Source organism: Drosophila willistoni (genome assembly GCF_018902025.1).
Source record: "Drosophila willistoni isolate 14030-0811.24 chromosome 2L unlocalized genomic scaffold, UCI_dwil_1.1 Seg196, whole genome shotgun sequence".
Taxonomy (NCBI): domain Eukaryota; kingdom Metazoa; phylum Arthropoda; class Insecta; order Diptera; family Drosophilidae; genus Drosophila; species Drosophila willistoni.
In genome coordinates, this window is record NW_025814048.1 from 4,697,686 (window position 1) to 4,722,743 (window position 25,058).

General features: G+C 38.8%; 44 non-coding genes and 4 pseudogenes across 44 annotated transcripts; all 48 read left to right on the top strand.

Moving 5' to 3' along the window:
* The first annotated feature begins 345 nt into the window (after positions 1 to 345).
* Positions 346 to 464, top strand: LOC124460096. The gene has a single exon (XR_006954042.1). It is a non-coding gene; the product is annotated as a 5S ribosomal RNA (ribosomal RNA).
* A 404-nt stretch (positions 465 to 868) lies between these two features.
* On the top strand, positions 869 to 987 carry LOC124460097. Its single transcript, XR_006954043.1, has one exon. It is a non-coding gene; the product is annotated as a 5S ribosomal RNA (ribosomal RNA).
* A 407-nt stretch (positions 988 to 1,394) lies between these two features.
* Positions 1,395 to 1,513, top strand: LOC124460098. The gene has a single exon (XR_006954044.1). It is a non-coding gene; the product is annotated as a 5S ribosomal RNA (ribosomal RNA).
* Positions 1,514 to 1,920: 407 nt separating this feature from the next.
* On the top strand, positions 1,921 to 2,039 carry LOC124460099. Its single transcript, XR_006954045.1, has one exon. It is a non-coding gene; the product is annotated as a 5S ribosomal RNA (ribosomal RNA).
* Positions 2,040 to 2,446: 407 nt separating this feature from the next.
* On the top strand, positions 2,447 to 2,565 carry LOC124460100. Its single transcript, XR_006954046.1, has one exon. It is a non-coding gene; the product is annotated as a 5S ribosomal RNA (ribosomal RNA).
* Positions 2,566 to 2,969: 404 nt separating this feature from the next.
* Positions 2,970 to 3,088, top strand: LOC124460101. Its single transcript, XR_006954047.1, has one exon. It is a non-coding gene; the product is annotated as a 5S ribosomal RNA (ribosomal RNA).
* A 407-nt stretch (positions 3,089 to 3,495) lies between these two features.
* On the top strand, positions 3,496 to 3,614 carry LOC124460102. Its single transcript, XR_006954048.1, has one exon. It is a non-coding gene; the product is annotated as a 5S ribosomal RNA (ribosomal RNA).
* Positions 3,615 to 4,010: 396 nt separating this feature from the next.
* LOC124460103 lies at positions 4,011 to 4,129 on the top strand. The gene has a single exon (XR_006954049.1). It is a non-coding gene; the product is annotated as a 5S ribosomal RNA (ribosomal RNA).
* Positions 4,130 to 4,536: 407 nt separating this feature from the next.
* On the top strand, positions 4,537 to 4,657 carry LOC124460077 (annotated as a pseudogene).
* Positions 4,658 to 5,053: 396 nt separating this feature from the next.
* LOC124460078 lies at positions 5,054 to 5,174 on the top strand (annotated as a pseudogene).
* Positions 5,175 to 5,573: 399 nt separating this feature from the next.
* Positions 5,574 to 5,694, top strand: LOC124460079 (annotated as a pseudogene).
* A 399-nt stretch (positions 5,695 to 6,093) lies between these two features.
* LOC124460104 lies at positions 6,094 to 6,212 on the top strand. The gene has a single exon (XR_006954050.1). It is a non-coding gene; the product is annotated as a 5S ribosomal RNA (ribosomal RNA).
* Positions 6,213 to 6,616: 404 nt separating this feature from the next.
* LOC124460105 lies at positions 6,617 to 6,735 on the top strand. Its single transcript, XR_006954051.1, has one exon. It is a non-coding gene; the product is annotated as a 5S ribosomal RNA (ribosomal RNA).
* A 407-nt stretch (positions 6,736 to 7,142) lies between these two features.
* LOC124460107 lies at positions 7,143 to 7,261 on the top strand. The gene has a single exon (XR_006954053.1). It is a non-coding gene; the product is annotated as a 5S ribosomal RNA (ribosomal RNA).
* Positions 7,262 to 7,668: 407 nt separating this feature from the next.
* LOC124460108 lies at positions 7,669 to 7,787 on the top strand. Its single transcript, XR_006954054.1, has one exon. It is a non-coding gene; the product is annotated as a 5S ribosomal RNA (ribosomal RNA).
* Positions 7,788 to 8,194: 407 nt separating this feature from the next.
* On the top strand, positions 8,195 to 8,313 carry LOC124460109. Its single transcript, XR_006954055.1, has one exon. It is a non-coding gene; the product is annotated as a 5S ribosomal RNA (ribosomal RNA).
* Positions 8,314 to 8,734: 421 nt separating this feature from the next.
* Positions 8,735 to 8,853, top strand: LOC124460110. The gene has a single exon (XR_006954056.1). It is a non-coding gene; the product is annotated as a 5S ribosomal RNA (ribosomal RNA).
* A 396-nt stretch (positions 8,854 to 9,249) lies between these two features.
* LOC124460111 lies at positions 9,250 to 9,368 on the top strand. The gene has a single exon (XR_006954057.1). It is a non-coding gene; the product is annotated as a 5S ribosomal RNA (ribosomal RNA).
* A 407-nt stretch (positions 9,369 to 9,775) lies between these two features.
* On the top strand, positions 9,776 to 9,894 carry LOC124460112. The gene has a single exon (XR_006954058.1). It is a non-coding gene; the product is annotated as a 5S ribosomal RNA (ribosomal RNA).
* Positions 9,895 to 10,299: 405 nt separating this feature from the next.
* LOC124460113 lies at positions 10,300 to 10,418 on the top strand. Its single transcript, XR_006954059.1, has one exon. It is a non-coding gene; the product is annotated as a 5S ribosomal RNA (ribosomal RNA).
* Positions 10,419 to 10,814: 396 nt separating this feature from the next.
* LOC124460114 lies at positions 10,815 to 10,933 on the top strand. Its single transcript, XR_006954060.1, has one exon. It is a non-coding gene; the product is annotated as a 5S ribosomal RNA (ribosomal RNA).
* Positions 10,934 to 11,357: 424 nt separating this feature from the next.
* Positions 11,358 to 11,476, top strand: LOC124460115. The gene has a single exon (XR_006954061.1). It is a non-coding gene; the product is annotated as a 5S ribosomal RNA (ribosomal RNA).
* Positions 11,477 to 11,875: 399 nt separating this feature from the next.
* On the top strand, positions 11,876 to 11,994 carry LOC124460116. Its single transcript, XR_006954062.1, has one exon. It is a non-coding gene; the product is annotated as a 5S ribosomal RNA (ribosomal RNA).
* Positions 11,995 to 12,393: 399 nt separating this feature from the next.
* LOC124460118 lies at positions 12,394 to 12,512 on the top strand. Its single transcript, XR_006954064.1, has one exon. It is a non-coding gene; the product is annotated as a 5S ribosomal RNA (ribosomal RNA).
* Positions 12,513 to 12,908: 396 nt separating this feature from the next.
* Positions 12,909 to 13,027, top strand: LOC124460073 (annotated as a pseudogene).
* A 405-nt stretch (positions 13,028 to 13,432) lies between these two features.
* Positions 13,433 to 13,551, top strand: LOC124460119. The gene has a single exon (XR_006954065.1). It is a non-coding gene; the product is annotated as a 5S ribosomal RNA (ribosomal RNA).
* Positions 13,552 to 13,958: 407 nt separating this feature from the next.
* Positions 13,959 to 14,077, top strand: LOC124460120. The gene has a single exon (XR_006954066.1). It is a non-coding gene; the product is annotated as a 5S ribosomal RNA (ribosomal RNA).
* Positions 14,078 to 14,481: 404 nt separating this feature from the next.
* On the top strand, positions 14,482 to 14,600 carry LOC124460121. The gene has a single exon (XR_006954067.1). It is a non-coding gene; the product is annotated as a 5S ribosomal RNA (ribosomal RNA).
* Positions 14,601 to 15,004: 404 nt separating this feature from the next.
* On the top strand, positions 15,005 to 15,123 carry LOC124460122. Its single transcript, XR_006954068.1, has one exon. It is a non-coding gene; the product is annotated as a 5S ribosomal RNA (ribosomal RNA).
* A 404-nt stretch (positions 15,124 to 15,527) lies between these two features.
* LOC124460054 lies at positions 15,528 to 15,646 on the top strand. Its single transcript, XR_006954006.1, has one exon. It is a non-coding gene; the product is annotated as a 5S ribosomal RNA (ribosomal RNA).
* A 396-nt stretch (positions 15,647 to 16,042) lies between these two features.
* Positions 16,043 to 16,161, top strand: LOC124460055. The gene has a single exon (XR_006954007.1). It is a non-coding gene; the product is annotated as a 5S ribosomal RNA (ribosomal RNA).
* A 396-nt stretch (positions 16,162 to 16,557) lies between these two features.
* On the top strand, positions 16,558 to 16,676 carry LOC124460056. The gene has a single exon (XR_006954008.1). It is a non-coding gene; the product is annotated as a 5S ribosomal RNA (ribosomal RNA).
* Positions 16,677 to 17,072: 396 nt separating this feature from the next.
* LOC124460057 lies at positions 17,073 to 17,191 on the top strand. The gene has a single exon (XR_006954009.1). It is a non-coding gene; the product is annotated as a 5S ribosomal RNA (ribosomal RNA).
* A 404-nt stretch (positions 17,192 to 17,595) lies between these two features.
* On the top strand, positions 17,596 to 17,714 carry LOC124460058. Its single transcript, XR_006954010.1, has one exon. It is a non-coding gene; the product is annotated as a 5S ribosomal RNA (ribosomal RNA).
* Positions 17,715 to 18,112: 398 nt separating this feature from the next.
* On the top strand, positions 18,113 to 18,231 carry LOC124460060. The gene has a single exon (XR_006954012.1). It is a non-coding gene; the product is annotated as a 5S ribosomal RNA (ribosomal RNA).
* A 396-nt stretch (positions 18,232 to 18,627) lies between these two features.
* Positions 18,628 to 18,746, top strand: LOC124460061. Its single transcript, XR_006954013.1, has one exon. It is a non-coding gene; the product is annotated as a 5S ribosomal RNA (ribosomal RNA).
* A 404-nt stretch (positions 18,747 to 19,150) lies between these two features.
* On the top strand, positions 19,151 to 19,269 carry LOC124460062. The gene has a single exon (XR_006954014.1). It is a non-coding gene; the product is annotated as a 5S ribosomal RNA (ribosomal RNA).
* A 404-nt stretch (positions 19,270 to 19,673) lies between these two features.
* LOC124460063 lies at positions 19,674 to 19,792 on the top strand. The gene has a single exon (XR_006954015.1). It is a non-coding gene; the product is annotated as a 5S ribosomal RNA (ribosomal RNA).
* Positions 19,793 to 20,196: 404 nt separating this feature from the next.
* On the top strand, positions 20,197 to 20,315 carry LOC124460064. The gene has a single exon (XR_006954016.1). It is a non-coding gene; the product is annotated as a 5S ribosomal RNA (ribosomal RNA).
* Positions 20,316 to 20,719: 404 nt separating this feature from the next.
* On the top strand, positions 20,720 to 20,838 carry LOC124460065. Its single transcript, XR_006954017.1, has one exon. It is a non-coding gene; the product is annotated as a 5S ribosomal RNA (ribosomal RNA).
* A 399-nt stretch (positions 20,839 to 21,237) lies between these two features.
* LOC124460066 lies at positions 21,238 to 21,356 on the top strand. The gene has a single exon (XR_006954018.1). It is a non-coding gene; the product is annotated as a 5S ribosomal RNA (ribosomal RNA).
* Positions 21,357 to 21,760: 404 nt separating this feature from the next.
* LOC124460072 lies at positions 21,761 to 21,879 on the top strand. The gene has a single exon (XR_006954024.1). It is a non-coding gene; the product is annotated as a 5S ribosomal RNA (ribosomal RNA).
* A 404-nt stretch (positions 21,880 to 22,283) lies between these two features.
* LOC124460067 lies at positions 22,284 to 22,402 on the top strand. Its single transcript, XR_006954019.1, has one exon. It is a non-coding gene; the product is annotated as a 5S ribosomal RNA (ribosomal RNA).
* Positions 22,403 to 22,809: 407 nt separating this feature from the next.
* LOC124460068 lies at positions 22,810 to 22,928 on the top strand. Its single transcript, XR_006954020.1, has one exon. It is a non-coding gene; the product is annotated as a 5S ribosomal RNA (ribosomal RNA).
* Positions 22,929 to 23,323: 395 nt separating this feature from the next.
* On the top strand, positions 23,324 to 23,442 carry LOC124460069. Its single transcript, XR_006954021.1, has one exon. It is a non-coding gene; the product is annotated as a 5S ribosomal RNA (ribosomal RNA).
* Positions 23,443 to 23,845: 403 nt separating this feature from the next.
* Positions 23,846 to 23,964, top strand: LOC124460071. Its single transcript, XR_006954023.1, has one exon. It is a non-coding gene; the product is annotated as a 5S ribosomal RNA (ribosomal RNA).
* Positions 23,965 to 24,359: 395 nt separating this feature from the next.
* LOC6640643 lies at positions 24,360 to 24,478 on the top strand. The gene has a single exon (XR_049652.1). It is a non-coding gene; the product is annotated as a 5S ribosomal RNA (ribosomal RNA).
* A 400-nt stretch (positions 24,479 to 24,878) lies between these two features.
* LOC6640190 lies at positions 24,879 to 24,997 on the top strand. Its single transcript, XR_049651.1, has one exon. It is a non-coding gene; the product is annotated as a 5S ribosomal RNA (ribosomal RNA).
* The last annotated feature ends 61 nt before the right edge of the window (positions 24,998 to 25,058 follow it).

Here is a 25,058-nt window from a genome sequence, read left to right on the forward strand (position 1 = left end):
TTGGCGTATGGGTGATATTTTTTTGGGCCAGCATACGAAAAGAAAGACTCCTTTTAGTTGGAGCAATTTGCCTTTGTTTATTGTGTTTGATATTTGGTATTGTGTTTTGTATTTTTTATTTGATTGTCATATATAAAAAGTTTAAATTTCCCTAGTTTGCTTTGTATATTTCATCAAATTCACTTTCAGTAAATTTGGCAGTCTTGCGATAGGCCAAAATACCCCCCCAAAAAACAAAACAAACCTTATGTGTTTCTTTGCATCCGTCAGATACAAATGGCAAAGGAGCAGCGGATGGAGATGGAATTAATGCCTATAAAACCCTGCATCAGACTAGCGTATCTCGCCAACGACCATACTACGTTGAATACATCGGTTCTCGTCCGATCACCGAAATTAAGCAACGTCGGGCGCGGTTAGTACTTAGATGGGGGACCGCTTGGGAACACCGCGTGTTGTTGGCATCCCAACAATCTTTTTTACAATTTTTTTTATTATACTTCCAACCCACTGTATTGGAGTATTGGCGTATGGGTGATATTTTTTTGGGCCAGCATACGAAAAGAAAGACTCCTTTTAGTTGGAGCAATTTGCCTTTGTTTATTGTGTTTGGTATTTGGTATTGTGTTTTGTATTTTTTATTTGATTGTCATATATAAAAAGTTTAAATTTCCCTAGTTTGCTTTGTATATTTCATCAAATTCACTTTCAGTAAATTTGGCAGTCTTGCGATAGGCCAAAATACCCCCCCAAAAAACAAAACAAACCTTATGTGTTTCTTTGCATCCGTCAGATACAAATGGCAAAGGAGCAGCGGATGGAGATGGAATTAATGCCTATAAAACCCTGCATCAGACTAGCGTATCTCGCCAACGACCATACTACGTTGAATACATCGGTTCTCGTCCGATCACCGAAATTAAGCAACGTCGGGCGCGGTTAGTACTTAGATGGGGGACCGCTTGGGAACACCGCGTGTTGTTGGCATCCCAACAATCTTTTTTACAATTTTTTTTATTATACTTCCAACCCACTGTATTGGAGTATTGGCGTATGGGTGATATTTTTTTGGGCCGGCATACAAAAAGAAAGACCCCTTCTTTTAGTTGGAGCAATTTGCTTTTGTATATTGTGTTTGGTATTTGGTATTGTGTTTTGTATTTATTATTTGATTGTCATATATAAAAAGTTTAAATTTCCCTAGTTTGCTTTGTATATTTCATCAAATTCACTTTCAGTAAATTTGGCAGTCTTGCGATAGGCCAAAATACCCCCTCAAAAAACAAAACAAACCATATGTATTTCTTTGCATCCGTCAGATACAAATGGCAAAGGAGCAGCGGATGGAGATGGAATTAATGCCTATAAAACCCTGCATCAGACTAGCGTATCTCGCCAACGACCATACTACGTTGAATACATCGGTTCTCGTCCGATCACCGAAATTAAGCAACGTCGGGCGCGGTTAGTACTTAGATGGGGGACCGCTTGGGAACACCGCGTGTTGTTGGCATCCCAACAATCTTTTTTACAATTTTTTTTATTATACTTCCAACCCACTGTATTGGAGTATTGGCGTATGGGTGATATTTTTTTGGGCCGGCATACAAAAAGAAAGACCCCTTCTTTTAGTTGGAGCAATTTGCTTTTGTATATTGTGTTTGGTATTTGGTATTGTGTTTTGTATTTATTATTTGATTGTCATATATAAAAAGTTTAAATTTCCCTAGTTTGCTTTGTATATTTCATCAAATTCACTTTCAGTAAATTTGGCAGTCTTGCGATAGGCCAAAATACCCCCTCAAAAAACAAAACAAACCATATGTATTTCTTTGCATCCGTCAGATACAAATGGCAAAGGAGCAGCGGATGGAGATGGAATTAATGCCTATAAAACCCTGCATCAGACTAGCGTATCTCGCCAACGACCATACTACGTTGAATACATCGGTTCTCGTCCGATCACCGAAATTAAGCAACGTCGGGCGCGGTTAGTACTTAGATGGGGGACCGCTTGGGAACACCGCGTGTTGTTGGCATCCCAACAATCTTTTTTACAATTTTTTTTATTATACTTCCAACCCACTGTATTGGAGTATTGGCGTATGGGTGATATTTTTTTGGGCCGGCATACAAAAAGAAAGACCCCTTCTTTTAGTTGGAGCAATTTGCTTTTGTATATTGTGTTTGGTATTTGGTATTGTGTTTTGTATTTATTATTTGATTGTCATATATAAAAAGTTTAAATTTCCCTAGTTTGCTTTGTATATTTCATCAAATTCACTTTCAGTAAATTTGGCAGTCTTGCGATAGGCCAAAATACCCCCCCAAAAAACAAAACAAACCTTATGTGTTTCTTTGCATCCGTCAGATACAAATGGCAAAGGAGCAGCGGATGGAGATGGAATTAATGCCTATAAAACCCTGCATCAGACTAGCGTATCTCGCCAACGACCATACTACGTTGAATACATCGGTTCTCGTCCGATCACCGAAATTAAGCAACGTCGGGCGCGGTTAGTACTTAGATGGGGGACCGCTTGGGAACACCGCGTGTTGTTGGCATCCCAACAATCTTTTTTACAATTTTTTTTATTATACTTCCAACCCACTGTATTGGAGTATTGGCGTATGGGTGATATTTTTTTGGGCCAGCATACGAAAAGAAAGACTCCTTTTAGTTGGAGCAATTTGCCTTTGTTTATTGTGTTTGGTATTTGGTATTGTGTTTTGTATTTTTTATTTGATTGTCATATATAAAAAGTTTAAATTTCCCTAGTTTGCTTTGTATATTTCATCAAATTCACTTTCAGTAAATTTGGCAGTCTTGCGATAGGCCAAAATACCCCCCCAAAAAACAAAACAAACCTTATGTGTTTCTTTGCATCCGTCAGATACAAATGGCAAAGGAGCAGCGGATGGAGATGGAATTAATGCCTATAAAACCCTGCATCAGACTAGCGTATCTCGCCAACGACCATACTACGTTGAATACATCGGTTCTCGTCCGATCACCGAAATTAAGCAACGTCGGGCGCGGTTAGTACTTAGATGGGGGACCGCTTGGGAACACCGCGTGTTGTTGGCATCCCAACAATCTTTTTTACAATTTTTTTTATTATACTTCCAACCCACTGTATTGGAGTATTGGCGTATGGGTGATATTTTTTTGGGCCGGCATACAAAAAGAAAGACCCCTTCTTTTAGTTGGAGCAATTTGCTTTTGTATATTGTGTTTGGTATTTGGTATTGTGTTTTGTATTTATTATTTGATTGTCATATATAAAAAGTTTAAATTTCCCTAGTTTGCTTTGTATATTTCATCAAATTCACTTTCAGTAAATTTGGCAGTCTTGCGATAGGCCAAAATACCCCCTCAAAAAACAAAACAAACCATATGTATTTCTTTGCATCCGTCAGATACAAATGGCAAAGGAGCAGCGGATGGAGATGGAATTAATGCCTATAAAACCCTGCATCAGACTAGCGTATCTCGCCAACGACCATACTACGTTGAATACATCGGTTCTCGTCCGATCACCGAAATTAAGCAACGTCGGGCGCGGTTAGTACTTAGATGGGGGACCGCTTGGGAACACCGCGTGTTGTTGGCATCCCAACAATCTTTTTTACAATTTTTTTTATTATACTTCCAACCCACTGTATTGCCGTATGGGTAATATTTTTTTGGGCCAGCATACGAAAAGAAAGACTCCTTTTAGTTGGAGCAATTTGCCTTTGTTTATTGTGTTTGGTATTTGGTATTGTGTTTTGTATTTATTATTTGATTGTCATATATAAAAAGTTTAAATTTCCCTAGTTTGCTTTGTATATTTCATCAAATTCACTTTCAGTAAATTTGGCAGTCTTGCGATAGGCCAAAATACCCCCCCAAAAAACAAAACAAACCTTATGTGTTTCTTTGCATCCGTCAGATACAAATGGCAAAGGAGCAGCGGATGGAGATGGAATTAATGCCTATAAAACCCTGCATCAGACTAGCGTATCTCGCCAACGACCATACTACGTTGAATACATCGGTTCTCGTCCGATCACCGAAATTAAGCAACGTCGGGCGCGGTTAGTACTTAGATGGGGGACCGCTTGGGAACACCGCGTGTTGTTGGCATCCCAACAATCTTTTTTACAATTTTTTTTATTATACTTCCAACCCACTGTATTGGAGTATTGGCGTATGGGTGATATTTTTTTGGGCCGGCATACAAAAAGAAAGACCCCTTCTTTTAGTTGGAGCAATTTGCTTTTGTATATTGTGTTTGGTATTTGGTATTGTGTTTTGTATTTATTATTTGATTGTCATATATAAAAAGTTTAAATTTCCCTAGTTTGCTTTGTATATTTCATCAAATTCACTTTCAGTAAATTTGGCAGTCTTGCGATAGGCCAAAATACCCCCTCAAAAAACAAAACAAACCATATGTATTTCTTTGCATCCGTCAGATACAAATGGCAAAGGAGCAGCGGATGGAGATGGAATTAATGCCTATAAAACCCTGCATCAGACTAGCGTATCTCGCCAACGACCATACTACGTTGAATACATCGGTTCTCGTCCGATCACCGAAATTAAGCAACGTCGGGCGCGGTTTTAGTACTTAGATGGGGGACCGCTTGGGAACACCGCGTGTTGTTGGCATCCCAACAATCTTTTTTACAATTTTTTTTATTATACTTCCAACCCACTGTATTGCCGTATGGGTAATATTTTTTTGGGCCAGCATACGAAAAGAAAGACTCCTTTTAGTTGGAGCAATTTGCCTTTGTTTATTGTGTTTGGTATTTGGTATTGTGTTTTGTATTTTTTATTTGATTGTCATATATAAAAAGTTTAAATTTCCCTAGTTTGCTTTGTATATTTCATCAAATTCACTTTCAGTAAATTTGGCAGTCTTGCGATAGGCCAAAATACCCCCCCAAAAAAAAAAACAAACCTTATGTGTTTCTTTGCATCCGTCAGATACAAATGGCAAAGGAGCAGCGGATGGAGATGGAATTAATGCCTATAAAACCCTGCATCAGACTAGCGTATCTCGCCAACGACCATACTACGTTGAATACATCGGTTCTCGTCCGATCACCGAAATTAAGCAACGTCGGGCGCGGTTTTAGTACTTAGATGGGGGACCGCTTGGGAACACCGCGTGTTGTTGGCATCCCAACAATCTTTTTTACAATTTTTTTTATTATACTTCCAACCCACTGTATTGCCGTATGGGTGATATTTTTTTGGGCCGGCATACAAAAAGAAAGACCCCTTCTTTTAGTTGGAGCAATTTGCTTTTGTATATTGTGTTTGGTATTTGGTATTGTGTTTTGTATTTTTTATTTGATTGTCATATATAAAAAGTTTAAATTTCCCTAGTTTGCTTTGTATATTTCATCAAATTCACTTTCAGTAAATTTGGCAGTCTTGCGATAGGCCAAAATACCCCCTCAAAAAACAAAACAAACCATATGTATTTCTTTGCATCCGTCAGATACAAATGGCAAAGGAGCAGCGGATGGAGATGGAATTAATGCCTATAAAACCCTGCATCAGACTAGCGTATCTCGCCAACGACCATACTACGTTGAATACATCGGTTCTCGTCCGATCACCGAAATTAAGCAACGTCGGGCGCGGTTTTAGTACTTAGATGGGGGACCGCTTGGGAACACCGCGTGTTGTTGGCATCCCAACAATCTTTTTTACAATTTTTTTTATTATACTTCCAACCCACTGTATTGCCGTATGGGTGATATTTTTTTGGGCCGGCATACAAAAAGAAAGACCCCTTCTTTTAGTTGGAGCAATTTGCTTTTGTATATTGTGTTTGGTATTTGGTATTGTGTTTTGTATTTTTTATTTGATTGTCATATATAAAAAGTTTAAATTTCCCTAGTTTGCTTTGTATATTTCATCAAATTCACTTTCAGTAAATTTGGCAGTCTTGCGATAGGCCAAAATACCCCCTCAAAAAACAAAACAAACCATATGTATTTCTTTGCATCCGTCAGATACAAATGGCAAAGGAGCAGCGGATGGAGATGGAATTAATGCCTATAAAACCCTGCATCAGACTAGCGTATCTCGCCAACGACCATACTACGTTGAATACATCGGTTCTCGTCCGATCACCGAAATTAAGCAACGTCGGGCGCGGTTAGTACTTAGATGGGGGACCGCTTGGGAACACCGCGTGTTGTTGGCATCCCAACAATCTTTTTTACAATTTTTTTTATTATACTTCCAACCCACTGTATTGGAGTATTGGCGTATGGGTGATATTTTTTTGGGCCAGCATACGAAAAGAAAGACTCCTTTTAGTTGGAGCAATTTGCCTTTGTTTATTGTGTTTGGTATTTGGTATTGTGTTTTGTATTTTTTATTTGATTGTCATATATAAAAAGTTTAAATTTCCCTAGTTTGCTTTGTATATTTCATCAAATTCACTTTCAGTAAATTTGGCAGTCTTGCGATAGGCCAAAATACCCCCCCAAAAAACAAAACAAACCTTATGTGTTTCTTTGCATCCGTCAGATACAAATGGCAAAGGAGCAGCGGATGGAGATGGAATTAATGCCTATAAAACCCTGCATCAGACTAGCGTATCTCGCCAACGACCATACTACGTTGAATACATCGGTTCTCGTCCGATCACCGAAATTAAGCAACGTCGGGCGCGGTTAGTACTTAGATGGGGGACCGCTTGGGAACACCGCGTGTTGTTGGCATCCCAACAATCTTTTTTACAATTTTTTTTATTATACTTCCAACCCACTGTATTGGAGTATTGGCGTATGGGTGATATTTTTTTGGGCCGGCATACAAAAAGAAAGACCCCTTCTTTTAGTTGGAGCAATTTGCTTTTGTATATTGTGTTTGGTATTTGGTATTGTGTTTTGTATTTATTATTTGATTGTCATATATAAAAAGTTTAAATTTCCCTTGTTTGCTTTGTATATTTCATCAAATTCACTTTCAGTAAATTTGGCAGTCTTGCGATAGGCCAAAATACCCCCTCAAAAAACAAAACAAACCATATGTATTTCTTTGCATCCGTCAGATACAAATGGCAAAGGAGCAGCGGATGGAGATGGAATTAATGCCTATAAAACCCTGCATCAGACTAGCGTATCTCGCCAACGACCATACTACGTTGAATACATCGGTTCTCGTCCGATCACCGAAATTAAGCAACGTCGGGCGCGGTTAGTACTTAGATGGGGGACCGCTTGGGAACACCGCGTGTTGTTGGCATCCCAACAATCTTTTTTACAATTTTTTTTATTATACTTCCAACCCACTGTATTGGAGTATTGGCGTATGGGTGATATTTTTTTGGGCCAGCATACAAAAAGAAAGACCCCTTCTTTTAGTTGGAGCAATTTGCTTTTGTATATTGTGTTTGGTATTTGGTATTGTGTTTTGTATTTATTATTTGATTGTCATATATAAAAAGTTTAAATTTCCCTTGTTTGCTTTGTATATTTCATCAAATTCACTTTCAGTAAATTTGGCAGTCTTGCGATAGGCCAAAATACCCCCCCAAAAAACAAAACAAACCTTATGTGTTTCTTTGCATCCGTCAGATACAAATGGCAAAGGAGCAGCGGATGGAGATGGAATTAATGCCTATAAAACCCTGCATCAGACTAGCGTATCTCGCCAACGACCATACTACGTTGAATACATCGGTTCTCGTCCGATCACCGAAATTAAGCAACGTCGGGCGCGGTTAGTACTTAGATGGGGGACCGCTTGGGAACACCGCGTGTTGTTGGCATCCCAACAATCTTTTTTACAATTTTTTTTATTATACTTCCAACCCACTGTATTGGAGTATTGGCGTATGGGTGATATTTTTTTGGGCCGGCATACAAAAAGAAAGACCCCTTCTTTTAGTTGGAGCAATTTGCTTTTGTATATTGTGTTTGGTATTTGGTATTGTGTTTTGTATTTATTATTTGATTGTCATATATAAAAAGTTTAAATTTCCCTAGTTTGCTTTGTATATTTCATCAAATTCACTTTCAGTAAATTTGGCAGTCTTGCGATAGGCCAAAATACCCCCTCAAAAAACAAAACAAACCATATGTATTTCTTTGCATCCGTCAGATACAAATGGCAAAGGAGCAGCGGATGGAGATGGAATTAATGCCTATAAAACCCTGCATCAGACTAGCGTATCTCGCCAACGACCATACTACGTTGAATACATCGGTTCTCGTCCGATCACCGAAATTAAGCAACGTCGGGCGCGGTTAGTACTTAGATGGGGGACCGCTTGGGAACACCGCGTGTTGTTGGCATCCCAACAATCTTTTTTACAATTTTTTTTATTATACTTCCAACCCACTGTATTGGAGTATTTGAGTATTGGCGTATGGGTGATATTTTTTTGGGCCGGCATACGAAAAGAAAGACTCCTTTTAGTTGGAGCAATTTGCTTTCGTATATTGTGTTTGGTATTTGGTATTGTGTTTTGTATTTTGTATTTTGTATTTGATTCTGTCATATATAACAAGTTAAAATTTCCCTAGTTTGCTTTGTATATTTCATCAAATTCACTTTCAGTAAATTTGGCAGTCTTGCGATAGGCCAAAATACCCCCCCAAAAAACAAAACAAACCTTATGTATTTCTTTGCATCCGTCAGATACAAATGGCAAAGGAGCAGCGGATGGAGATGGAATTAATGCCTATAAAACCCTGCATCAGACTAGCGTATCTCGCCAACGACCATACTACGTTGAATACATCGGTTCTCGTCCGATCACCGAAATTAAGCAACGTCGGGCGCGGTTAGTACTTAGATGGGGGACCGCTTGGGAACACCGCGTGTTGTTGGCATCCCAACAATCTTTTTTACAATTTTTTTTATTATACTTCCAACCCACTGTATTGCCGTATGGGTAATATTTTTTTGGGCCAGCATACGAAAAGAAAGACTCCTTTTAGTTGGAGCAATTTGCCTTTGTTTATTGTGTTTGGTATTTGGTATTGTGTTTTGTATTTATTATTTGATTGTCATATATAAAAAGTTTAAATTTCCCTAGTTTGCTTTGTATATTTCATCAAATTCACTTTCAGTAAATTTGGCAGTCTTGCGATAGGCCAAAATACCCCCCCAAAAAACAAAACAAACCTTATGTGTTTCTTTGCATCCGTCAGATACAAATGGCAAAGGAGCAGCGGATGGAGATGGAATTAATGCCTATAAAACCCTGCATCAGACTAGTGTATCTCGCCAACGACCATACTACGTTGAATACATCGGTTCTCGTCCGATCACCGAAATTAAGCAACGTCGGGCGCGGTTAGTACTTAGATGGGGGACCGCTTGGGAACACCGCGTGTTGTTGGCATCCCAACAATCTTTTTTACAATTTTTTTTATTATACTTCCAACCCACTGTATTGGAGTATTGGCGTATGGGTGATATTTTTTTGGGCCGGCATACAAAAAGAAAGACCCCTTCTTTTAGTTGGAGCAATTTGCTTTTGTATATTGTGTTTGGTATTTGGTATTGTGTTTTGTATTTATTATTTGATTGTCATATATAAAAAGTTTAAATTTCCCTAGTTTGCTTTGTATATTTCATCAAATTCACTTTCAGTAAATTTGGCAGTCTTGCGATAGGCCAAAATACCCCCCCAAAAAACAAAACAAACCTTATGTGTTTCTTTGCATCCGTCAGATACAAATGGCAAAGGAGCAGCGGATGGAGATGGAATTAATGCCTATAAAACCCTGCATCAGACTAGCGTATCTCGCCAACGACCATACTACGTTGAATACATCGGTTCTCGTCCGATCACCGAAATTAAGCAACGTCGGGCGCGGTTAGTACTTAGATGGGGGACCGCTTGGGAACACCGCGTGTTGTTGGCATCCCAACAATCTTTTTTACAATTTTTTTTATTATACTTCCAACCCACTGTATTGCCGTATGGGTAATATTTTTTTGGGCCAGCATACGAAAAGAAAGACTCCTTTTAGTTGGAGCAATTTGCTTTCGTATATTGTGTTTGGTATTTGGTATTGTGTTTTGTATTTTGTATTTTGTATTTGATTCTGTCATATATAACAAGTTAAAATTTCCCTAGTTTGCTTTGTATATTTCATCAAATTCACTTTCAGTAAATTTGGCAGTCTTGCGATAGGCCAAAATACCCCCTCAAAAAACAAAACAAACCCTTTGTATTTCTTTGCATCCGTCAGATACAAATGGCAAAGGAGCAGCGGATGGAGATGGAATTAATGCCTATAAAACCCTGCATCAGACTAGCGTATCTCGCCAACGACCATACTACGTTGAATACATCGGTTCTCGTCCGATCACCGAAATTAAGCAACGTCGGGCGCGGTTAGTACTTAGATGGGGGACCGCTTGGGAACACCGCGTGTTGTTGGCATCCCAACAATCTTTTTTACAATTTTTTTTATTATACTTCCAACCCACTGTATTGCCGTATGGGTAATATTTTTTTGGGCCAGCATACGAAAAGAAAGACTCCTTTTAGTTGGAGCAATTTGCCTTTGTTTATTGTGTTTGGTATTTGGTATTGTGTTTTGTATTTTTTATTTGATTGTCATATATAAAAAGTTTAAATTTCCCTAGTTTGCTTTGTATATTTCATCAAATTCACTTTCAGTAAATTTGGCAGTCTTGCGATAGGCCAAAATACCCCCTCAAAAAACAAAACAAACCATATGTATTTCTTTGCATCCGTCAGATACAAATGGCAAAGGAGCAGCGGATGGAGATGGAATTAATGCCTATAAAACCCTGCATCAGACTAGCGTATCTCGCCAACGACCATACTACGTTGAATACATCGGTTCTCGTCCGATCACCGAAATTAAGCAACGTCGGGCGCGGTTAGTACTTAGATGGGGGACCGCTTGGGAACACCGCGTGTTGTTGGCATCCCAACAATCTTTTTTACAATTTTTTTTATTATACTTCCAACCAACTTCCAATTTTTTTTATTATACTGTATTGGAGTATTGGCGTATGGGTGATATTTTTTTGGGCCAGCATACGAAAAGAAAGACTCCTTTTAGTTGGAGCAATTTGCTTTTGTATATTGTGTTTGGTATTTGGTATTGTGTTTTGTATTTTTTTTTTGATTGTCATATATAAAAAGTTTAAATTTCCCTAGTTTGCTTTGTATATTTCATCAAATTCACTTTCAGTAAATTTGGCAGTCTTGCGATAGGCCAAAATACCCCCCAAAAAACAAAACAAACCCTTTGTATTTCTTTGCATCCGTCAGATACAAATGGCAAAGGAGCAGCGGATGGAGATGGAATTAATGCCTATAAAACCCTGCATCAGACTAGCGTATCTCGCCAACGACCATACTACGTTGAATACATCGGTTCTCGTCCGATCACCGAAATTAAGCAACGTCGGGCGCGGTTAGTACTTAGATGGGGGACCGCTTGGGAACACCGCGTGTTGTTGGCATCCCAACAATCTTTTTTACAATTTTTTTTATTATACTTCCAACCCACTGTATTGCCGTATGGGTGATATTTTTTTGGGCCGGCATACAAAAAGAAAGACCCCTTCTTTTAGTTGGAGCAATTTGCTTTTGTATATTGTGTTTGGTATTTGGTATTGTGTTTTGTATTTTTTATTTGATTGTCATATATAAAAAGTTTAAATTTCCCTAGTTTGCTTTGTATATTTCATCAAATTCACTTTCAGTAAATTTGGCAGTCTTGCGATAGGCCAAAATACCCCCCCAAAAAACAAAACAAACCTTATGTGTTTCTTTGCATCCGTCAGATACAAATGGCAAAGGAGCAGCGGATGGAGATGGAATTAATGCCTATAAAACCCTGCATCAGACTAGCGTATCTCGCCAACGACCATACTACGTTGAATACATCGGTTCTCGTCCGATCACCGAAATTAAGCAACGTCGGGCGCGGTTAGTACTTAGATGGGGGACCGCTTGGGAACACCGCGTGTTGTTGGCATCCCAACAATCTTTTTTACAATTTTTTTTATTATACTTCCAACCCACTGTATTGCCGTATGGGTGATATTTTTTTGGGCCGGCATACAAAAAGAAAGACCCCTTCTTTTAGTTGGAGCAATTTGCTTTTGTATATTGTGTTTGGTATTTGGTATTGTGTTTTGTATTTTTTATTTGATTGTCATATATAAAAAGTTTAAATTTCCCTAGTTTGCTTTGTATATTTCATCAAATTCACTTTCAGTAAATTTGGCAGTCTTGCGATAGGCCAAAATACCCCCCCAAAAAACAAAACAAACCTTATGTGTTTCTTTGCATCCGTCAGATACAAATGGCAAAGGAGCAGCGGATGGAGATGGAATTAATGCCTATAAAACCCTGCATCAGACTAGCGTATCTCGCCAACGACCATACTACGTTGAATACATCGGTTCTCGTCCGATCACCGAAATTAAGCAACGTCGGGCGCGGTTAGTACTTAGATGGGGGACCGCTTGGGAACACCGCGTGTTGTTGGCATCCCAACAATCTTTTTTACAATTTTTTTTATTATACTTCCAACCCACTGTATTGCCGTATGGGTAATATTTTTTTGGGCCAGCATACGAAAAGAAAGACTCCTTTTAGTTGGAGCAATTTGCCTTTGTTTATTGTGTTTGGTATTTGGTATTGTGTTTTGTATTTTTTATTTGATTGTCATATATAAAAAGTTTAAATTTCCCTAGTTTGCTTTGTATATTTCATCAAATTCACTTTCAGTAAATTTGGCAGTCTTGCGATAGGCCAAAATACCCCCTCAAAAAACAAAACAAACCATATGTATTTCTTTGCATCCGTCAGATACAAATGGCAAAGGAGCAGCGGATGGAGATGGAATTAATGCCTATAAAACCCTGCATCAGACTAGCGTATCTCGCCAACGACCATACTACGTTGAATACATCGGTTCTCGTCCGATCACCGAAATTAAGCAACGTCGGGCGCGGTTAGTACTTAGATGGGGGACCGCTTGGGAACACCGCGTGTTGTTTGGCATCCCAACAATCTTTTTTACAATTTTTTTTATTATACTTCCAACCCACTGTATTGGAGTATTGGCGTATGGGTGATATTTTTTTGGGCCAGCATACGAAAAGAAAGACTCCTTTTAGTTGGAGCAATTTGCTTTTGTATATTGTGTTTGGTATTTGGTATTGTGTTTTGTATTTATTATTTGATTGTCATATATAAAAAGTTTAAATTTCCCTAGTTTGCTTTGTATATTTCATCAAATTCACTTTCAGTAAATTTGGCAGTCTTGCGATAGGCCAAAATACCCCCCCAAAAAACAAAACAAACCTTATGTGTTTCTTTGCATCCGTCAGATACAAATGGCAAAGGAGCAGCGGATGGAGATGGAATTAATGCCTATAAAACCCTGCATCAGACTAGCGTATCTCGCCAACGACCATACTACGTTGAATACATCGGTTCTCGTCCGATCACCGAAATTAAGCAACGTCGGGCGCGGTTAGTACTTAGATGGGGGACCGCTTGGGAACACCGCGTGTTGTTGGCATCCCAACAATCTTTTTTACAATTTTTTTTATTATACTTCCAACCCACTGTATTGGAGTATTGGCGTATGGGTGATATTTTTTTGGGCCGGCATACAAAAAGAAAGACCCCTTCTTTTAGTTGGAGCAATTTGCTTTTGTATATTGTGTTTGGTATTTGGTATTGTGTTTTGTATTTATTATTTGATTGTCATATATAAAAAGTTTAAATTTCCCTAGTTTGCTTTGTATATTTCATCAAATTCACTTTCAGTAAATTTGGCAGTCTTGCGATAGGCCAAAATACCCCCTCAAAAAACAAAACAAACCATATGTATTTCTTTGCATCCGTCAGATACAAATGGCAAAGGAGCAGCGGATGGAGATGGAATTAATGCCTATAAAACCCTGCATCAGACTAGCGTATCTCGCCAACGACCATACTACGTTGAATACATCGGTTCTCGTCCGATCACCGAAATTAAGCAACGTCGGGCGCGGTTAGTACTTAGATGGGGGACCGCTTGGGAACACCGCGTGTTGTTGGCATCCCAACAATCTTTTTTACAATTTTTTTTATTATACTTCCAACCCACTGTATTGGAGTATTGGCGTATGGGTGATATTTTTTTGGGCCAGCATACGAAAAGAAAGACTCCTTTTAGTTGGAGCAATTTGCCTTTGTTTATTGTGTTTGGTATTTGGTATTGTGTTTTGTATTTTTTATTTGATTGTCATATATAAAAAGTTTAAATTTCCCTAGTTTGCTTTGTATATTTCATCAAATTCACTTTCAGTAAATTTGGCAGTCTTGCGATAGGCCAAAATACCCCCTCAAAAAACAAAACAAACCATATGTATTTCTTTGCATCCGTCAGATACAAATGGCAAAGGAGCAGCGGATGGAGATGGAATTAATGCCTATAAAACCCTGCATCAGACTAGCGTATCTCGCCAACGACCATACTACGTTGAATACATCGGTTCTCGTCCGATCACCGAAATTAAGCAACGTCGGGCGCGGTTAGTACTTAGATGGGGGACCGCTTGGGAACACCGCGTGTTGTTGGCATCCCAACAATCTTTTTTACAATTTTTTTTATTATACTTCCAACCCACTGTATTGGAGTATTGGCGTATGGGTGATATTTTTTTGGGCCAGCATACGAAAAGAAAGACTCCTTTTAGTTGGAGCAATTTGCCTTTGTTTATTGTGTTTGGTATTTGGTATTGTGTTTTGTATTTTTTATTTGATTGTCATATATAAAAAGTTTAAATTTCCCTAGTTTGCTTTGTATATTTCATCAAATTCACTTTCAGTAAATTTGGCAGTCTTGCGATAGGCCAAAATACCCCCCCAAAAAACAAAACAAACCTTATGTGTTTCTTTGCATCCGTCAGATACAAATGGCAAAGGAGCAGCGGATGGAGATGGAATTAATGCCTATAAAACCCTGCATCAGACTAGCGTATCTCGCCAACGACCATACTACGTTGAATACATCGGTTCTCGTCCGATCACCGAAATTAAGCAACGTCGGGCGCGGTTAGTACTTAGATGGGGGACCGCTTGGGAACACCGCGTGTTGTTGGCATCCCAACAATCTTTTTTACAATTTTTTTTATTATACTTCCAACCCACTGTATTGGAGTATTGGCGTATGGGTGATATTTTTTTGGGCCAGCATACGAAAAGAAAGACTCCTTTTAGTTGGAGCAATTTGCCTTTGTTTATTGTGTTTGGTATTTGGTATTGTGTTTTGTATTTTTTATTTGATTGTCATATATAAAAAGTTTAAATTTCCCTAGTTTGCTTTGTATATTTCATCAAATTCACTTTCAGTAAATTTGGCAGTCTTGCGATAGGCCAAAATACCCCCCCAAAAAACAAAACAAACCTTATGTGTTTCTTTGCATCCGTCAGATACAAATGGCAAAGGAGCAGCGGATGGAGATGGAATTAATGCCTATAAAACCCTGCATCAGACTAGCGTATCTCGCCAACGACCATACTACGTTGAATACATCGGTTCTCGTCCGATCACCGAAATTAAGCAACGTCGGGCGCGGTTAGTACTTAGATGGGGGACCGCTTGGGAACACCGCGTGTTGTTGGCATCCCAACAATCTTTTTTACAATTTTTTTTATTATACTTCCAACCCACTGTATTGCCGTGTGGGTAATATTTTTTTGGGCCAGCATACGAAAAGAAAGACTCCTTTTAGTTGGAGCAATTTGCCTTTGTTTATTGTGTTTGGTATTTGGTATTGTGTTTTGTATTTTTTATTTGATTGTCATATATAAAAAGTTTAAATTTCCCTAGTTTGCTTTGTATATTTCATCAAATTCACTTTCAGTAAATTTGGCAGTCTTGCGATAGGCCAAAATACCCCCCCAAGAAACAAAACAAACCTTATGTGTTTCTTTGCATCCGTCAGATACAAATGGCAAAGGAGCAGCGGATGGAGATGGAATTAATGCCTATAAAACCCTGCATCAGACTAGCGTATCTCGCCAACGACCATACTACGTTGAATACATCGGTTCTCGTCCGATCACCGAAATTAAGCAACGTCGGGCGCGGTTAGTACTTAGATGGGGGACCGCTTGGGAACACCGCGTGTTGTTGGCATCCCAACAATCTTTTTTACAATTTTTTTTATTATACTTCCAACCCACTGTATTGCCGTGTGGGTAATATTTTTTTGGGCCAGCATACGAAAAGAAAGACTCCTTTTAGTTGGAGCAATTTGCCTTTGTTTATTGTGTTTGGTATTTGGTATTGTGTTTTGTATTTTTTATTTGATTGTCATATATAAAAAGTTTAAATTTCCCTAGTTTGCTTTGTATATTTCATCAAATTCACTTTCAGTAAATTTGGCAGTCTTGCGATAGGCCAAAATACCCCCCCAAAAAACAAAACAAACCTTATGTGTTTCTTTGCATCCGTCAGATACAAATGGCAAAGGAGCAGCGGATGGAGATGGAATTAATGCCTATAAAACCCTGCATCAGACTAGCGTATCTCGCCAACGACCATACTACGTTGAATACATCGGTTCTCGTCCGATCACCGAAATTAAGCAACGTCGGGCGCGGTTAGTACTTAGATGGGGGACCGCTTGGGAACACCGCGTGTTGTTGGCATCCCAACAATCTTTTTTACAATTTTTTTTATTATACTTCCAACCCACTGTATTGCCGTATGGGTAATATTTTTTTGGGCCAGCATACGAAAAGAAAGACTCCTTTTAGTTGGAGCAATTTGCCTTTGTTTATTGTGTTTGGTATTTGGTATTGTGTTTTGTATTTATTATTTGATTGTCATATATAAAAAGTTTAAATTTCCCTAGTTTGCTTTGTATATTTCATCAAATTCACTTTCAGTAAATTTGGCAGTCTTGCGATAGGCCAAAATACCCCCCCAAAAAACAAAACAAACCTTATGTGTTTCTTTGCATCCGTCAGATACAAATGGCAAAGGAGCAGCGGATGGAGATGGAATTAATGCCTATAAAACCCTGCATCAGACTAGCGTATCTCGCCAACGACCATACTACGTTGAATACATCGGTTCTCGTCCGATCACCGAAATTAAGCAACGTCGGGCGCGGTTAGTACTTAGATGGGGGACCGCTTGGGAACACCGCGTGTTGTTGGCATCCCAACAATCTTTTTTACAATTTTTTTTATTATACTTCCAACCCACTGTATTGGAGTATTGGCGTATGGGTGATATTTTTTTGGGCCAGCATACGAAAAGAAAGACTCCTTTTAGTTGGAGCAATTTGCCTTTGTTTATTGTGTTTGGTATTTGGTATTGTGTTTTGTATTTTTTATTTGATTGTCATATATAAAAAGTTTAAATTTCCCTAGTTTGCTTTGTATATTTCATCAAATTCACTTTCAGTAAATTTGGCAGTCTTGCGATAGGCCAAAATACCCCCCCAAAAAACAAAACAAACCTTATGTGTTTCTTTGCATCCGTCAGATACAAATGGCAAAGGAGCAGCGGATGGAGATGGAATTAATGCCTATAAAACCCTGCATCAGACTAGCGTATCTGGCCAACGACCATACTACGTTGAATACATCGGTTCTCGTCCGATCACCGAAATTAAGCAACGTCGGGCGCGGTTAGTACTTAGATGGGGGACCGCTTGGGAACACCGCGTGTTGTTGGCATCCCAACAATCTTTTTTACAATTTTTTTTATTATACTTCCAACCCACTGTATTGCCGTATGGGTGATATTTTTTTGGGCCGGCATACAAAAAGAAAGACCCCTTCTTTTAGTTGGAGCAATTTGCTTTTGTATATTGTGTTTGGTATTTGGTATTGTGTTTTGTATTTTTTATTTGATTGTCATATATAAAAAGTTTAAATTTCCCTAGTTTGCTTTGTATATTTCATCAAATTCACTTTCAGTAAATTTGGCAGTCTTGCGATAGGCCAAAATACCCCCCAAAAAACAAAACAAACCCTATGTGTTTCTTTGCATCCGTCAGATACAAATGGCAAAGGAGCAGCGGATGGAGATGGAATTAATGCCTATAAAACCCTGCATCAGACTAGCGTATCTCGCCAACGACCATACTACGTTGAATACATCGGTTCTCGTCCGATCACCGAAATTAAGCAACGTCGGGCGCGGTTAGTACTTAGATGGGGGACCGCTTGGGAACACCGCGTGTTGTTGGCATCCCAACAATCTTTTTTACAATTTTTTTTATTATACTTCCAACCCACTGTATTGCCGTATGGGTAATATTTTTTTGGGCCAGCATACGAAAAGAAAGACTCCTTTTAGTTGGAGCAATTTGCCTTTGTTTATTGTGTTTGGTATTTGGTATTGTGTTTTGTATTTTTTATTTGATTGTCATATATAAAAAGTTTAAATTTCCCTAGTTTGCTTTGTATATTTCATCAAATTCACTTTCAGTAAATTTGGCAGTCTTGCGATAGGCCAAAATACCCCCTCAAAAAACAAAACAAACCATATGTATTTCTTTGCATCCGTCAGATACAAATGGCAAAGGAGCAGCGGATGGAGATGGAATTAATGCCTATAAAACCCTGCATCAGACTAGCGTATCTCGCCAACGACCATACTACGTTGAATACATCGGTTCTCGTCCGATCACCGAAATTAAGCAACGTCGGGCGCGGTTAGTACTTAGATGGGGGACCGCTTGGGAACACCGCGTGTTGTTGGCATCCCAACAATCTTTTTTACAATTTTTTTTATTATACTTCCAACCCACTGTATTGGAGTATTGGCGTATGGGTGATATTTTTTTGGGCCAGCATACGAAAAGAAAGACTCCTTTTAGTTGGAGCAATTTGCCTTTGTTTATTGTGTTTGGTATTTGGTATTGTGTTTTGTATTTATTATTTGATTGTCATATATAAAAAGTTTAAATTTCCCTAGTTTGCTTTGTATATTTCATCAAATTCACTTTCAGTAAATTTGGCAGTCTTGCGATAGGCCAAAATACCCCCCCAAAAAACAAAACAAACCTTATGTGTTTCTTTGCATCCGTCAGATACAAATGGCAAAGGAGCAGCGGATGGAGATGGAATTAATGCCTATAAAACCCTGCATCAGACTAGCGTATCTCGCCAACGACCATACTACGTTGAATACATCGGTTCTCGTCCGATCACCGAAATTAAGCAACGTCGGGCGCGGTTAGTACTTAGATGGGGGACCGCTTGGGAACACCGCGTGTTGTTGGCATCCCAACAATCTTTTTTACAATTTTTTTTATTATACTTCCAACCCACTGTATTGGAGTATTGGCGTATGGGTGATATTTTTTTGGGCCAGCATACGAAAAGAAAGACTCCTTTTAGTTGGAGCAATTTGCCTTTGTTTATTGTGTTTGGTATTTGGTATTGTGTTTTGTATTTATTATTTGATTGTCATATATAAAAAGTTTAAATTTCCCTAGTTTGCTTTGTATATTTCATCAAATTCACTTTCAGTAAATTTGGCAGTCTTGCGATAGGCCAAAATACCCCCCCAAAAAACAAAACAAACCTTATGTGTTTCTTTGCATCCGTCAGATACAAATGGCAAAGGAGCAGCGGATGGAGATGGAATTAATGCCTATAAAACCCTGCATCAGACTAGCGTATCTCGCCAACGACCATACTACGTTGAATACATCGGTTCTCGTCCGATCACCGAAATTAAGCAACGTCGGGCGCGGTTAGTACTTAGATGGGGGACCGCTTGGGAACACCGCGTGTTGTTGGCATCCCAACAATCTTTTTTACAATTTTTTTTATTATACTTCCAACCCACTGTATTGGAGTATTGGCGTATGGGTGATATTTTTTTGGGCCAGCATACGAAAAGAAAGACTCCTTTTAGTTGGAGCAATTTGCCTTTGTTTATTGTGTTTGGTATTTGGTATTGTGTTTTGTATTTATTATTTGATTGTCATATATAAAAAGTTTAAATTTCCCTAGTTTGCTTTGTATATTTCATCAAATTCACTTTCAGTAAATTTGGCAGTCTTGCGATAGGCCAAAATACCCCCCCAAAAAACAAAACAAACCTTATGTGTTTCTTTGCATCCGTCAGATACAAATGGCAAAGGAGCAGCGGATGGAGATGGAATTAATGCCTATAAAACCCTGCATCAGACTAGCGTATCTCGCCAACGACCATACTACGTTGAATACATCGGTTCTCGTCCGATCACCGAAATTAAGCAACGTCGGGCGCGGTTAGTACTTAGATGGGGGACCGCTTGGGAACACCGCGTGTTGTTGGCATCCCAACAATCTTTTTTACAATTTTTTTTATTATACTTCCAACCCACTGTATTGGAGTATTGGCGTATGGGTGATATTTTTTTGGGCCAGCATACGAAAAGAAAGACTCCTTTTAGTTGGAGCAATTTGCCTTTGTTTATTGTGTTTGGTATTTGGTATTGTGTTTTGTATTTTTTATTTGATTGTCATATATAAAAAGTTTAAATTTCCCTAGTTTGCTTTGTATATTTCATCAAATTCACTTTCAGTAAATTTGGCAGTCTTGCGATAGGCCAAAATACCCCCCCAAAAAACAAAACAAACCTTATGTGTTTCTTTGCATCCGTCAGATACAAATGGCAAAGGAGCAGCGGATGGAGATGGAATTAATGCCTATAAAACCCTGCATCAGACTAGCGTATCTCGCCAACGACCATACTACGTTGAATACATCGGTTCTCGTCCGATCACCGAAATTAAGCAACGTCGGGCGCGGTTAGTACTTAGATGGGGGACCGCTTGGGAACACCGCGTGTTGTTGGCATCCCAACAATCTTTTTTACAATTTTTTTTATTATACTTCCAACCCACTGTATTGCCGTATGGGTGATATTTTTTTGGGCCGGCATACAAAAAGAAAGACCCCTTCTTTTAGTTGGAGCAATTTGCTTTTGTATATTGTGTTTGGTATTTGGTATTGTGTTTTGTATTTTTTATTTGATTGTCATATATAAAAAGTTTAAATTTCCCTAGTTTGCTTTGTATATTTCATCAAATTCACTTTCAGTAAATTTGGCAGTCTTGCGATAGGCCAAAATACCCCCCCAAAAAACAAAACAAACCTTATGTGTTTCTTTGCATCCGTCAGATACAAATGGCAAAGGAGCAGCGGATGGAGATGGAATTAATGCCTATAAAACCCTGCATCAGACTAGCGTATCTCGCCAACGACCATACTACGTTGAATACATCGGTTCTCGTCCGATCACCGAAATTAAGCAACGTCGGGCGCGGTTAGTACTTAGATGGGGGACCGCTTGGGAACACCGCGTGTTGTTGGCATCCCAACAATCTTTTTTACAATTTTTTTTATTATACTTCCAACCCACTGTATTGGAGTATTGCCGTATGGGTAATATTTTTTTGGGCCAGCATACGAAAAGAAAGACTCCTTTTAGTTGGAGCAATTTGCCTTTGTTTATTGTGTTTGGTATTTGGTATTGTGTTTTGTATTTTTTATTTGATTGTCATATATAAAAAGTTTAAATTTCCCTAGTTTGCTTTGTATATTTCATCAAATTCACTTTCAGTAAATTTGGCAGTCTTGCGATAGGCCAAAATACCCCCTCAAAAAACAAAACAAACCATATGTATTTCTTTGCATCCGTCAGATACAAATGGCAAAGGAGCAGCGGATGGAGATGGAATTAATGCCTATAAAACCCTGCATCAGACTAGCGTATCTCGCCAACGACCACACTACGTTGAATACATCGGTTCTCGTCCGATCACCGAAATTAAGCAACGTCGGGCGCGGTTAGTACTTAGATGGGGGACCGCTTGGGAACACCGCGTGTTGTTGGCATCCCAACAATCTTTTTTACAATTTTTTTTATTATACTTCCAACCCACTGTATTGGAGTATTGGCGTATGGGTGATATTTTTTTGGGCCAGCATACGAAAAGAAAGACTCCTTTTAGTTGGAGCAATTTGCCTTTGTTTATTGTGTTTGGTATTTGGTATTGTGTTTTGTATTTATTATTTGATTGTCATATATAAAAAGTTTAAATTTCCCTAGTTTGCTTTGTATATTTCATCAAATTCACTTTCAGTAAATTTGGCAGTCTTGCGATAGGCCAAAATACCCCCCCAAAAAACAAAACAAACCTTATGTGTTTCTTTGCATCCGTCAGATACAAATGGCAAAGGAGCAGCGGATGGAGATGGAATTAATGCCTATAAAACCCTGCATCAGACTAGCGTATCTCGCCAACGACCATACTACGTTGAATACATCGGTTCTCGTCCGATCACCGAAATTAAGCAACGTCGGGCGCGGTTAGTACTTAGATGGGGGACCGCTTGGGAACACCGCGTGTTGTTGGCATCCCAACAATCTTTTTTACAATTTTTTTTATTATACTTCCAACCCACTGTATTGGAGTATTGGCGTATGGGTGATATTTTTTTGGGCCGGCATACAAAAAGAAAGACCCCTTCTTTTAGTTGGAGCAATTTGCTTTTGTATATTGTGTTTGGTATTTGGTATTGTGTTTTGTATTTATTATTTGATTGTCATATATAAAAAGTTTAAATTTCCCTAGTTTGCTTTGTATATTTCATCAAATTCACTTTCAGTAAATTTGGCAGTCTTGCGATAGGCCAAAATACCCCCTCAAAAAACAAAACAAACCATATGTATTTCTTTGCATCCGTCAGATACAAATGGCAAAGGAGCAGCGGATGGAGATGGAATTAATGCCTATAAAACCCTGCATCAGACTAGCGTATCTCGCCAACGACCATACTACGTTGAATACATCGGTTCTCGTCCGATCACCGAAATTAAGCAACGTCGGGCGCGGTTAGTACTTAGATGGGGGACCGCTTGGGAACACCGCGTGTTGTTGGCATCCCAACAATCTTTTTTACAACTTTTTTTATTATACTTCCAACCCACTGTATTGCCGTATGGGTAATATTTTTTTGGGCCAGCATACGAAAAGAAAGACTCCTTTTAGTTGGAGCAATTTGCCTTTGTTTATTGTGTTTGGTATTTGGTATTGTGTTTTGTATTTTTTATTTGATTGTCATATATAAAAAGTTTAAATTTCCCTAGTTTGCTTTGTATATTTCATCAAATTCACTTTCAGTAAATTTGGCAGTCTTGCGATAGGCCAAAATACCCCCCAAAAAACAAAACAAACCTTATGTGTTTCTTTGCATCCGTCAGATACAAATGGCAAAGGAGCAGCGGATGGAGATGGAATTAATGCCTATAAAACCCTGCATCAGACTAGCGTATCTCGCCAACGACCATACTACGTTGAATACATCGGTTCTCGTCCGATCACCGAAATTAAGCAACGTCGGGCGCGGTTAGTACTTAGATGGGGGACCGCTTGGGAACACCGCGTGTTGTTGGCATCCCAACAATCTTTTTTACAATTTTTTTTATTATACTTCCAACCCAGTGTATTGGAGTATTGGCGTATGGGTGATATTTTTTTGGGCCAGCATACGAAAAGAAAGACTCCTTTTAGTTGGAGCAATTTGCCTTTGTTTATTGTGTTTGGTATTTGGTATTGTGTTTTGTATTTTTTATTTGATTGTCATATATAAAAAGTTTAAATTTCCCTAGTTTGCTTTGTATATTTCATCAAATTCACTTTCAGTAAATTTGGCAGTCTTGCGATAGGCCAAAATACCCCCCAAAAAACAAAACAAACCTTATGTGTTTCTTTGCATCCGTCAGATACAAATGGCAAAGGAGCAGCGGATGGAGATGGAATTAATGCCTATAAAACCCTGCATCAGACTAGCATATCTCGCCAACGACCATACTACGTTGAATACATCGGTTCTCGTCCGATCACCGAAATTAAGCAACGTCGGGCGCGGTTAGTACTTAGATGGGGGACCGCTTGGGAACACCGCGTGTTGTTGGCATCCCAACAATCTTTTTTACAATTTTTTTTATTATACTTCCAACCCACTGTATTGCCGTATGGGTAATATTTTTTTGGGCCAGCATACGAAAAGAAAGACTCCTTTTAGTTGGAGCAATTTGCCTTTGTTTATTGTGTTTGGTATTTGGTATTGTGTTTTGTATTTATTATTTGATTGTCATATATAAAAAGTTTAAATTTCCCTAGTTTGCTTTGTATATTTCATCAAATTCACTTTCAGTAAATTTGGCAGTCTTGCGATAGGCCAAAATACCCCCCAAAAAACAAAACAAACCTTATGTGTTTCTTTGCATCCGTCAGATACAAATGGCAAAGGAGCAGCGGATGGAGATGGAATTAATGCCTATAAAACCCTGCATCAGACTAGCGTATCTCGCCAACGACCATACTACGTTGAATACATCGGTTCTCGTCCGATCACCGAAATTAAGCAACGTCGGGCGCGGTTAGTACTTAGATGGGGGACCGCTTGGGAACACCGCGTGTTGTTGGCATCCCAACAATCTTTTTTACAATTTTTTTTATTATACTTCCAACCCACTGTATTGGAGTATTGGCGTATGGGTGATATTTTTTTGGGCCGGCATACAAAAAGAAAGACCCCTTCTTTTAGTTGGAGCAATTTGCTTTTGTATATTGTATTTGGTATTGTGTTTTGTATTTATTATTTGATTGTCATATATAAAAAGTTTAAATTTCCCTAGTTTGCTTTGTATATTTCATTAAATTCACTTTCAGTAAATTTGGCAGTCTTGCGATAGGCCAAAATACCCCCTCAAAAAACAAAACAAACCATATGTATTTCTTTGCATCCGTCAGATACAAATGGCAAAGGAGCAGCGGATGGAGATGGAATTAATGCCTATAAAACCCTGCATCAGACTAGCGTATCTGGCCAACGACCATACTACGTTGAATACATCGGTTCTCGTCCGATCACCGAAATTAAGCAACGTCGGGCGCGGTTAGTACTTAGATGGGGGACCGCTTGGGAACACCGCGTGTTGTTGGCATCCCAACAATCTTTTTTACAATTTTTTTTATTATACTTCCAACCCACTGTATTGCCGTATG